General features: G+C 42.2%; 1 protein-coding gene across 1 annotated transcript in view; it reads right to left on the bottom strand.

The window, feature by feature from the left end:
* Positions 1-13,028, bottom strand: part of STAG1 (stromal antigen 1) — a 241,072-nt gene that overhangs the window by 167,652 nt on the left and 60,392 nt on the right. The window lies entirely within an intron of this gene.

The raw sequence follows: 13,028 nt of genomic DNA on the forward strand, positions 1-13,028 counted from the left end.
ATTATACTTAGCAGTGGGACACTTTACATCTGTATGTTACTTACTCATAATATCAATCTTTTAAAGTTTCTCCACAGCTATACAATTTGCAAATTGGTTTGACAGCTTATACAGCAATAATGTTACCAAAGAACACTCTGAATAAGACATAATAGAACCGTGTGCCAGTAGAAGAACCACACACTGATCCAACATGAGTCAGAAGCACTTCCCCTTGTGGGGCATGAGATCCCATGATATACCAGTTTGTGGCTGCTCATGGAAAGGTTAACAATTCTAAAACATTTTTTTTTTTTAAAGTGGATGCAAGTCAGTTGTCCAGGGAACCATTATGGTATTGGTTGTTAGAAAATGCTGTATATTTCTACAGATACAACTGAGTCAATTTTATAGAAAACTCACTGAAAAACAATAAATGCAGAAGAAAGCCACTTGACATTTTTGCAGAGTTTTCAGAATAGAAAAACATTTCAATTTTTATAGTAAAATCAGAGGAATAGTATCTTTTGATTTCATATCCACTAATGTACTAAACATACATCTTTTTTTAAGTAAACAAACCATTAAAACCATTAAACTAGCATGGTATAACACACAATGTTAACTATCTTGTTGATAAAAATAAAATCAACATAAATAAATTAAATGGCTTAACATAACATTAGTGCCTTTCAACCTAAGCAATCTTAAACTAGGTTATGAATAGTGTACAATGTAGTATAGAGAAAAATTGCAATTGCCTTCCACTCAAGTGGAATGAGCTTTTGGGTATAATTCAGAATGGTTTTTGTGCTTTGCACTACATAATTTTCTGAAAGGAAATAAAGGAAAATGCAAATTAAAACAACACCGGAAATTATAAGTAGCCAAGTGTCTTGCCCATGTTTCAATTTAGATAATTACATTAGGGACAATACCCTTCCTCTTGCAAATCTCCACTGGATCCCATGACTACAGTTTCACACCTCTATGAAATTCAGAATTGAGGGATAAAAGCCTAATAACCAAACCAAACCAAACTAAAAAACACAATGCAATTCCATTCATAAACAGTTAAATTTAAGAGCACATATCCGTAATTTACACATAACTTCAACATCCCTGTGATGCTTAATATATATACAAAGTATTGTGCAGGAATTTTAAAACAGGGAAACATGCTGGTAAGACTCCCCAGCTGGACTTCCATATCTTAAAAATGTTCGTGTTTCTTTTCGTTTCAACTTAACTCTGGGCGTGTCCACATGAGACACTAAAAGTTCAGTAGATTAATTCTTCTGTGCATTAACACGTCAGGTGAAAAAAGCTAGACTAACATGCCACTGTGAAAGAATAATTCAAGCGTGCGTTAGCATTACTTATAAGACATGTGTAAATGCTACTGTGCAATAGCACTGATTACCATGCAGAGTTAGTACCTGTTATTACAGATATTAGATTTAATGTGCCATAATTACGATCCTATTAATGCACGCGTAGATGTGCCTACTAGGTTTCTTGTATTTGTAAAGCTTGCCCCCGCAAAAATTACACTTCTCCTGTCTACATTTGTAATCCTGTTTTGTTATGCCTGCTGTAATGGTAACTGTGTATTTTTTTCTCTGCATTCCTTCATTAGCAGATGTGTTTAGAAGTTTGGGAGCTACTCACGCCTGTTTCTATTGCTTGTAAACCTGTTTTAGCTTTGCAGCTAGTACAGAGCAGACAGATCAGGTATTTGCGTCTGCAGACCCTCCCTTCCAAAACTAAGAAGTTTTTAGACACACAAGTGTTGCAAATGGAAAGTTACACGAAGGTCACTAAGGGGGCAGAACTGCCTGTGAGCTATGCAGAGATCTGCAGTTGAGATGACCCTCAGTCCCAGGAGAGACACAGTACATGAAAAGCAGGAAAGGGCAAGAGTTACTCCCTGGAAGGCCTGGAGGGCTATCAACTTAACAGCAAAGTAGTTGGGAGCACAAGTTCCTGTACTGGGTTCAGGCAGAAACCTGATATTCATTACATCTCAAATAGCAAAACTGTTTGAGCCTGCTGTTGAGTAGGTCAGCTAATGAAAGAGCTGAAGAGGACAGATGGCAGTGGAGCATCAGCACAATGGTGGCAACCCCTTGGTGGTAAAGCAGCACGCTCCAACGATACCAAGCAGCAATCCCCAGCAGCGAGTGGGAGCAACTCCAGCGCAGACCTCCTTTCCTAGTACATGCCACTTTGGTCGCTGCAGGTGGTCAAGCACCTGGAGCAGAGCAAGCACCCCTAGTGGCAAGGAACAACAGGGTCCTTCCAGGATGGGCCTTCCTAGCTAGCACCTACTACTGTTGGCTGGCACAGATGGTCAAGCCCCGAGACAGACAAGCCCTATGTAAATCTCTGAATCTCCCTTCTCAATTGACTGGGCTAGGAGGCAGCTGCCTGGGTTGGTTTAAATCTAAACCCTATTCTACTTTAATGTTGCTTGAGGGGGAAGTTTGTTCACTTTAGAATACACAGTTAACATTTATTTTCCCAGGTTCCTAGGTGGGGGCTCAAGCCAGATCTAAAAAGTTGGTGTTTAACCTCTAAATTTGAACCCATACTTTGTTACTGCCATCCAGTGCCTGGTGTAAGCATTATACATTATATATCTGAGATTCCTCATAAATAGTCTCAAACTTAACTCTACTATAACACAGCTGGTTGTCTCTTTCAGGGGAGGTGGGGTTGCACAAGGGGCCATAGACCCTAAAGAAAATGGTAGCAGAGATTATCAGACCGATAATACCAACTTGAAGTCTTTATATCTATTTAGTTGTATTTTAACTTTTTCTCTCCTGATGTACTTAAAAAAAAAAATTCTTGTGGCTTGGTTTTAAGCTTTTACAGCAAGAACACATTGGTCTCATCAACTTAGGCTTCAACAGTCTCCAAAATTACATACCCGGTACTAAAAACTCATTTCAAAGAAATAGGGTTAGATGTTTATGCCCCTACATGGGCATGGAGAGTTATATGCCCTAGAAGAACAATCCACCAAAACCCACGTTCTGAGAGGAATCCTCCTGGAGCTAGCCAATGGGAAACACTGGGGCCAGGGGGCTGTCTGAACTCCCATCTCTCTAAAGCATGGCTGCCTGATTCTAAAAGCTGTACATTAGGAACTACCACCCACTGGGAATACTGGAGTCTCTCAACAGAAAGTCCTAATTACCAGGGCTGTGCAAAACTTTGGTCCCTGAATTGATTTGATGGCCGAATCTCTGAATCCTAATCAAATCAGAGGACTCTTTAATTTCTCTGAATCGAATCAGAACCTTCTGAATCAATGTGGAGAGATTCAGTGATTCGGACATAGACACAGCTTTACATGTTTTTTCTACATACCTCTAGGTACCCGGTGGCTCATGAACGTTGCAATGCTGGGGCACATGGAGTGTCCCACAGAAGTATGGGGGGAGGTCCTCAGTGTGCTCGGCAGCAGACCCAGAAGCGAACCAGAACCACTTTTGGTCCACTTCCGGGTCTGCCAGGGAGCACTCTGGGGGGCCTCCTTGCACTCCCCCAGCTCAACAACTGGTGCCTCTTGGGTCTGGGGGAGCACCTTGGTCCCCCCATGGCTAATCACCAAGCTGGGGGCACAGGGGGCCCCCCAGTGGACCTGAAAGTCGACCAGAAGTATTTCCGGTCTACTTCTGGGTTTGCTGCCAAGCACGCAGGGCCCCCCGCCCCCACAGAACACTTCATCCTCCCCAGCATCACAACATTCACGAGCCACCCCTGGTACCTTGAGATATGTAGAAAAATACATTTAAAGTTGTCTGTGTCCAAATCACTGATCAGGGACAGTGATTTGAATCAACAAATTGAATCACTGTCCTTGATTTGGGCCAAATCCAAACTGAATAGGACACACTTCACAGAGCCCTACTAACTACTAAACTAAACAGTAGTTGGGGTGAGAAATCTTCCAACTCTCCTTTTGAAGTCAGGCTACTTTGTAGCCAAGGACAACAAATAGCGAACTGAATGTTCAGATAAAAGAGGGGAATTGTGGGTTATGGCCCCTGCTCCTAGGACAATGCATTTTACATTAGACAGCCATTGTATAAAACACAAAAATAAGAGAGGAAGCCAGGACTGTGAACCCAGGAGTCCCCCTTTGCCACTGAGTGACCTAATCACCAGGATGCAGAATCAGGCTTCCTCTTGCTTGCTTTCCTTGTAGGTCTAGGAATCCTGCATGCCTGGAGACACAGATGTTAAGCTTCAACAAGAGGGTTGCAGGATGCCCTCACACAGACTATTCTGTAACTTGGTTGCTCGGGAACTCTACAGGAGATGAGAGATGTGAGTTTGAATCTCCTCAAGCTGAGGAAAGCTAGAGCCAAGGTCTCGCTTCCTGGGAAAGTGCCATAATCGCTGCACTCTTCTACAAAAGGTCAGAGCCAACATCACCACCACCACCTACTGTGTTTTTGAGTGCAAGGAACTATGGATGCTGTGCTTTCTGATGGGCTCTATGCCTTCAGTGTGTCCCTTTTGTTTTGAGCTCTTTTAGGGACTTTGACAGAGTTTAGACAGAAGCTAGACTGAGCTGCTCTAACAGGACAGGTTTTGAAAAAACGCAAAGGCCAAAGTTTATGTAACTTGGGATTCTTTCCCATACAAAAATGAAGTGCCAAACAAATTCAGATACCTAAGGAGTTTTATGGCCATTGACATGAGGTATTCTGGGTCATGTGTTGTGACTCTACCTATCAACAGATGTAACCTGCAACTCCAAAAAGGAGAGGAGAGCTGCAAGAGATCCACGGAGCCCTGTGGGAATACAAATCAGGCAAATTTCTGTAATTTCAACCCTAAATAAAAGAAGGCTGATGTTGCAATTATTTTGCTATGCTTGTGTCCTACAGGAGCAGGCAGATATAACAGTCATTTCAGGACAGAAGTTACATCCATATAACATCTGTCTATAGCAGGAGTGTCAAATATACAGCCTGAGGAGCCATGTCATCCAACACACTGGTGTTTATATTTGGTGTTTAGCCAGAAGTGTTAATTCTTACTTTCCAGATTCCTTTGTCGGTTTGTTTTGAAGCAACCATGTCTTCTTCAATGTAACCTTCAGTAGCACCCATATTGTTAGGATTTCACTTTGCTTTCTACCTTAGGGTCTTCTTTGATGATCTTCTACATATTACTGAAATCTCCCTTTCCAGCATTTAACATCACTGTGTTTTGGTTTTAGGTTCTTTTCCTCCCTCCCCCCTGCCCTCCTCACTGCACTTCACATAGAGTATTACATAATGGATTAGCTACTTCTTCAATGACTGCTCACATGTAACTGAAAACTAAATAAAAAAAACACTCTTTTTATGTTTACTGTTCCACGATACAAACATTTAAAGCTCTGACAGTTTTTCTTCTTTAAAGCTTTTCCCATTTACCATTTGGTGAGAGTACATGCAAGGGGCTGAAATTCCACAATGCTACCATTTTATTAGACTTCTGTGAACTTTATGTCCTTTTCTTGAGTTGCAGGATGGTAGCTTCGACCAACTATTATATTTACACTCTTACATGAAAGAATTGGTATTCATAAAAGTTCAACTGCATTGTTCTCAAAGAATTTTAACAAAACTTATGTTATAAAAACTTTTGGATAGTGGTGTCATGTGTCCCCTTCCTCCCCCCCACCCCTGATTTTTCCTACTCTGTTTTTACTGCATAAGTAATGGCCAGAGATTATAGCATCACATTGATTTTTGTCACTCGACTACCTTTCAGTAATGCCTTGGTCTTTCGTTGCCAGACACCAATACACAATCTTCTATACTTAAGCTAATACTAAAAGTCTGTTTAGGTGCCTTGTCGTATTTGTTCCCTTTGCATCTTGTAGAAAAGCCAATAAATATTTGTTTACGCTCACCGTATACATAGCTGTTTCTATTCTTGATGACCAAACCCTATCAGAGTCCCACAGCTGTACCCAGTTTCCTCTGCAGCAAGTGCCTCACTGTGTGAAGAACTGTCAACTCCTTGGTTAAAACCTGCATCTTATCCCTCAGTACTTCTGAATTTCCTTCTATCATGAGGTTGTCTTTTCCATCAGGAAGATCAGATGAACCGTAGACTATGGTGTTTCTGAACACTGACAGTGTATCACAGTTATCTGAATACAGCCTTGCCTGTTATTAGTCGCATGCACAGGTAGCCCCACTACTGAGAAACAGGAATTTTTAACCTTTTAAACTAACTCTTATTTCCAGCTCCGTGCCTTATATCAGACTGAATGTTTCTTGACAAACTAATCCTGAAAGAATACGTTGACTTCAGCCAAGCTAAGTACTCTAAACTGCCCCCCCGCACCCGAACACTTTTGGCTAGAACAGTATTTACCTTTTTTCCCCTACCGTTCTTATGTGTTTGTTTGCTTTAGTCTTGCTCTTTGCATTTGAGGGAATTTAACAAAAATTGCACTATTTTAACTAAACTACAAGCATCCTGGTTACAAGGTACAGTATCTAATAGTGTCATGATAACAGATACTGCAGTGATGACCAGGGTGAATTTGATTTAAATCATGATTTAAATCACTGGTCAGGAAACCTCAGTTTAATCACTGTTTCCAACAAAAAGTGCATTCTTGTTGTTTGATATAAGCTTTGTGCAAGGCTGCAGAAACAGGCTTCCAGATAGCTAGTAGGCCTGTGCGAGGTGGCAAGTAGTTGCTTTGGATTTGGATTTGCGTGATTTGGAGGGACAGATTCGATTTGGAGATTCAAACCACTGTCCCAATTCGATTCAGCTGAATTTCATAGATTTCATAGACATTAGGGCTGGAAGGGACCTCGGGAGATCATCGAGTCCATCGAGAATTGGATCTGAAGATTCAGCACTGCTTTGGAGATTCAGTCATAGACCAAACAGGCAGCAGTTCTCACCACGATGGACACAGCTGCCCCCAGCTGGTAAGTCTATTGTGGTGGGCAGAGTGGGGAAGAAGAGGCATGGGGGGGGGAGCGCAGATGAACGCCCCCACAGTGAGGGAGGGATTGGGGCTGGGACAAGCTTTGCAGCTGGGGTGGGGGGGCGTGGGATGTGGGTGCGGTAGCACTGAGAGCAGAGGCTATGCCCTGCTGCCACTTGCCCAGCTGGGGCAACGGGCTGCGGGCACAGCAGTGCTGGAAGCGGGGACCATGCCCTTCTGCCTCTTGTCCCCTTCTGCCCAGAGTGAGTTGCACCTGCATTGCTTCCCCCACCCCCGCAAGCTGGGCAACTGGCAACAGGGCCCAGGGCTGCCATGCCTGCATCCTGTACCTCCTTGCTTCCATTGGGCCAGTGACAGCAAGGCACAGCCCCTGCCCCCAGCACTGCTGTGCCCATAGCCCACACCCCCCATCCCCATCTCTGAGTCCTGTTGCCCCACGCCCAGCTGCAAAGCTTGTCCCAGCCCCAATCCCTCCCTCGCTGTGGGGGCATTGATTTGCTCCCCACCATGCCCCTTCCCTCCCCCTTCCACCCACCACAACAGACTTATCAGCTGGAGGCAGCTGTGTCCAGCGTGATAAGGACCGCTGCCTATTTAGTCTATGGCCAAACCTCCGAAGCAGCGTTGAATCTTTTCTGAAACAATTCAGAGGCTTCTGATTTGATCTGGACCTTTTAACTGGACTTTCAATTTGATTCAGGTTCAGAGATTTGGCCACTGAATTGGACTGAATCCCCTGAATCGAATCAGTTACCGAAGCTTCGCACAGCCCTAATAGCCAGCGTATGTTCTACATTTCTCTTTAGCCCAATGTTGAGAACTTTGGTTATGACATATCTATTTATTTTGTCATGATTTTGGTCACAAATTGTCATCAGATTAGGTCAGTTTTCAATCTATCACACAAAACAAATCTGCAACTGAGTTTCATCGCATGTCTTGTGGAAGAGTTAGTTTGGCTCCTCCTGCTTTCTTCAGAGCAGCTGCTACAAAGCAGTTGTTATGAAAATATTTTGAAATTTCAATAATGCCCAAAATGTTTCTTTTGTTTTTACTGCCCCTCTCTCCTTGCATTCATCTCCAGACTCCTCCTCCTTGCCCAGATCTACTCCACCACCAACAGCCTTCTATTTATTTAACTTCTTGAAACTCTGCACTGTTAGGGAGAGCGGTAAGGGCTTGACTGTGTACATGCAACTTCCAGAGAGATAAGAGGGCTGATGGGTAGGTAAGCATGTCTGTTACCTCTCATCTCCATATACTGCTGTTAATAAGGATGTTATCTCTGAAGACATAAATCCACAGGTTTGAGAACGGAAACTAAGCATCACAGAGATCCTTAATGGGATCATCTAGACTGAGCACTGAGTCCCATTAGGTAGAATGGTTTTCTTTAGTCTTTATTAATCTATACAGGGACCTCTGGGAACCCCATAAGATTAAGCCCCTAATATAGTACATGGCCTGTTGTGACCTATTTATAAAACTTTTCTAAAAAGTTTACATGAATATATTGTCTCAAATAATATATACTTAGACATTATAATCCCTATTCCATGATGATATCTTTGAGCTCTGACATATCTTACATTAAAACTATATATACGTTTGGTTTTTTTTAAAAAGCATCTTAAAAAAAAATCAAGAAATATGTTTAAATAAAAATTTGATTTTCATTTTTTAAAAAATCACTGATTTCTATCCACTCTGGTAATGACCTTTTATTAATAACGCTTTTGTAGCTTAGGAAAGGTGAAGCAAACAAATCCATTTTTCAAGTCACCTGTTTGCAAAAAGTTAATATAACAAAAGGTTTATATCATGTATGCTTAGTGAGAAGTTACAACCTGAGATCACTGGAAAGAACCTATTAGTCAGTGTGCAAAGCAACATGAAATTTAATCCTATAGTCAAAACAGTGACAAGTTTGGTTAGTCTGCTGTCAATCTTTACTTTCAAAGCTAAACTAGACTTAAATTCTGATTAGTTGCAAAGTAAGTTTCAATGGTTTATTTGAATGAAAATGTTTTTAACTGCTTTAATCTATTTACTTATTAGGAATTTAATTTAAAAGCTTACTGAAAATCACTGGTGAATTCCCACTCGGTCCTAATTCACCAATGCTTGTCAGCTGCCTCCTCCCTCAGTCTGGGGTCTCTTTGTACTTGCAAAAGTCCTTTCATTACAGTTTTGCATATACTGCTAACCAGAATGAAAACCTTTGTTTCTTCTATCCACTTTTCAAAGTTAAGTCTGGCATCTACACTAACTCATACCTCAGACTTTCTCATTCATTTTCAATTAAACTGTTCTAAATACCTTGCAGAGTAATTAGTCATCTAACAATTTAGCATTCAGCAGTGAGGTGGCAAAATGTACAGATGACAAAATTACTTAAATTAAACAAGACCATCAGGCACTTCAGAGAAGGCTAAAGAAGTCAAGTAAGTGTGCAACAATGTGTGAATGATGGATGCTGACAAATCAAAAAAAAATCACATTGTAGGGAATAACTAGAAATATGCATATTATATAGGCGCCTTTGCAGATTTTGAATGAACTCTTTCTATTCAGGAAATAAACCTAGGCATTACCATGGCCAGTCCAATGCAAGCTTCTGCTCAGAGAAATTAACTAATTAATAGGAACAAGAACAATAGAGGCGCATGTAAGAAATAAGATGGCAAATAGTTAAAAAAAGTTAAAGCGTCTTTAGACTAAAAAATTGTGGAACCTCACTTGGATTATTATGTTCAGTTTTGACTAGCCCATCTCTGGGAGGATACATTACAAATGACAGGGGGTCAGAGCCAAGAGCGACAGTGGATATATTAAGAGTATTGCTGCCTATGTTAGAGATTCTGTCTCTCAACACAAGGGCAAGGGGACTGTCAAGAAAATTGCAATGTGAAAAATTCAAATCTGATGGAAGAAAACATATTTGCATGCAACCTATAATTAAGATGGTGAAAATCATTTCTACAAGACACTTAATGCCAACAGCTCAGCAGGATTTAAAACGGCATTGGATATTTATGCGGATGACAAGAAGATCTGGAATTACTATAAAAAACTTTTTAAAAAGGAAAAAAATCTTCAAGAACTTTAAAGAACTAAAGCCCACAAGCTTTGGGCATCAACCATTTCACCCCCCCCCCATGATTTGGACCTCTGACCTGGAGTTCTATTCTATGGTGACATTACTGCCTAAATCAGTGGTTCTCAACTTTTTTGTACCAGGAACCATTTGTAAACACTGATGGCCAGTCCCAACCCAGTAAATCGTTTAGGTAGAGAACAGCCTCCTGGCCCTGCTGGTGCCCCTCACTCTTGACCCCAGCTCCTAGGGATGTATGTGGGGTATGGGGGGGGGGGGGCCTCAAGCAGCCCCTCACAGGCTGGAACTGGGCCAGCCTGCAAGCGAAAAACCCATGGCTTCCCATGTTTTTCTTCTTTAAAGGAGAATCCATTTTTTAAGTTTGTTGATCCATTTTTAAATTTTGCTTGCGACCCTTTCATTTGTTCTTGTGACTCATTTTTGGGTCGCGACCCATAGGTTGAGAAATGCTGGCCTAAATGCTTCCTGTCAGGTGTCTTCCTTTCCAGCAAATGGCAGTGGCCATTGCGGAAGACACAGAAATACTGACATACAGTCTGCTTGCCTATATGAACCACTGGTCTTTTCTGTGGTTGCAGTCCTTCTGTTCCTGTTAAATGAAACGACTTGCATATCAAATATCTGGCCACATAAATTACAGACTATGTGGTACTCTGACTTTAGACACCCACTTCTTCTTTTCCTAAATAGTGGTGCTCACTGAACTTTCCAGCTCTGTGGACTGGATGAACACCGTGGGGCCAGTCTGTGGGTCAGATACAGCGTGAGGTTGGCATGTGAGGCTCTGTGAGTGTGATGTATCGGGCTGCCAGCATCTGCAGCAGTTGTCTAGCTCCCATGGATTCCCAGAGGTCTAGAAATTTGGTGGCAGTAGAGTGGTAGCAGCATTAATTGCCACCATTATGGCAACTGCAGCAATTAATGCAGCCACTGCTTGTCCACCACCAAATTTCCAGACCCATTGGGAGGCCCACAAGCTGGATGAATAGTCCTGTGAGTGAAATATGTCCAGAGAGCAAACACCACTTTTGATAAAATACCACTATTCAAAACAAACAGTTTATTAATAGCGAGTAAATAGTCTCTCAAAGCCCAAATGGCAGTCAAGTATAGAAGTCTGTAGTACCATTAAAAACATTTGCCATCTTAATCAGACCTTGTGTCATGAGTCACAGGGAGCAAAACACCTTCACATAAGCTAAAAATCAACTTCACCCCTTCACACTTTCAGACCATCTGCACAAACACAGTAACTCCTAAGGAAAGTGGGGAGAGAAGGTATGACTGCAGATTAAAAAGCCGACAAAAACTTATAGATGGTTGTAGAAACCCTTGTTAAGAAAGTATAAACTGTATGAGAACCAACACCTAGACATAGAAAATGATGTGTGCGTCCCTTTACATTAGCTGAAATTCAAGGATACAGATCAGATGATTGTAAAACAGTCCTGGAAACCTGAACAACCAACTAAACAAGCTAGCAAAAAAGGATATGCCAACTAAAGAGCCTGAAAGGTGGTGCTCATCACTGCATATTTTTTTTTATCCTCAGCGTTTAATGTGGTTCCCATCTCTTTTTGCCACATACATGTAGATCCTGCACTGAAGAGAGAATTATTAATGTCCCCATTGGCCCTCCTATGACTTTCATCATGGTAACATTTAAGTGTCTCAAAAAGTTTCATAAATTCATCTGTATAACACCCCTGTCAAGTAGCATGATATCCCCACATGAGAACTGGGATACACAGTGGGTCTGATTTTTCAGTGTGCTTTACAGCATTTCAGCTGTAATTGTAAGTGGTCGGCACTTCTTGAACTCAGACCCAAAGCACTTGAAATTGGGTTATTAAAAATAAAAGAGGTACACAAAACTGTGAGTATCTCTCTATCTGACAGAAAGCACTCTGTCCACATTCACTGATGCTACCAAATTATAGAGTAAAATTAACACACCAGAGAGTAGGGAACAAATCCAGGCAGATCTGGACAGGTTGGAAAAGTGGGTGGAACAGAATAGGATGCAGTTTCATAAGGACAAATACAAGGTGCTGCATCTAGGGAGAAGGAGTCAACAGCACGCTTACAGGCTGGGGGAGGACCTTCTCAGCAGTACAGCAGCAGAAAGGGATCTTGGAGTCACTGCTGACTCCAAGATGAACATGAGTCGTCAGTGTGACTAAGTGATCAGTAAAGCCAGTCACACTTTATCATGCATTAGCAGGTGCATTACAAACAGGTCCAAGGAGGTGATATTTCCCCTTTATGAGGCACTGGTCAGGCTGCAGTTGGAGTAATGCATCCAGTTTTGGGTGCTACTTTTCAAGAGGGATGTGGACAACCTTGAGAGGGCTCAGAGGAGGGCCACTTGGTATGGTTGGGGATCTGCAGGCAAAGCCTTGCAAGGAAAGACTGAGGGCCCTGGATCTCTTCAGCCTCTGCAAGAGAAGGCTGAGAGGGGATCTTGTGCCCGCTTACAAATTCATCAAGCGGGGGCAGCAAGGAATAGGGGATGCTCTGCTTACCAGGGCACCCCTTGGAGTCACTAGGAACAACAGCCACAAACTGACAGACAGCAGACTTAGGCTAGGCATCAAAAAGATCTTCTTCACCATAAGGGTGGCCAAAAACTAGAATGGGCTTCCAAGGAAGGTGTTGCTCTCCCCTACCTTGGGGTCTTCAAGAGGAGGCTACACAGGCACCTGGGTCAACTGACTCCAGTGCTCTTTCCTGCCCAGGGAAGGGGGTCAGATTGGTGATCTATTGAGGTTCCCTTCCAAACCAAACATCTATGAAAAGCTTGGTGTCAATGACTTGCCCAGCATCACAAAGGATCCTTTGGCTTCAATCTACACCACGTCATACAATTAGTTTGCCACTGACTTAAAAAAAAACAAGATCATGTATTGTGGAGGCATGAGCCAAGATGGCATTCACTTCTCTAGA

Source organism: Crocodylus porosus, unplaced genomic scaffold, assembly GCF_001723895.1.
Source record: "Crocodylus porosus isolate Cpor-Errol unplaced genomic scaffold, CroPor_comp1, whole genome shotgun sequence".
NCBI lineage: Eukaryota > Metazoa > Chordata > Crocodylia > Crocodylidae > Crocodylus > Crocodylus porosus.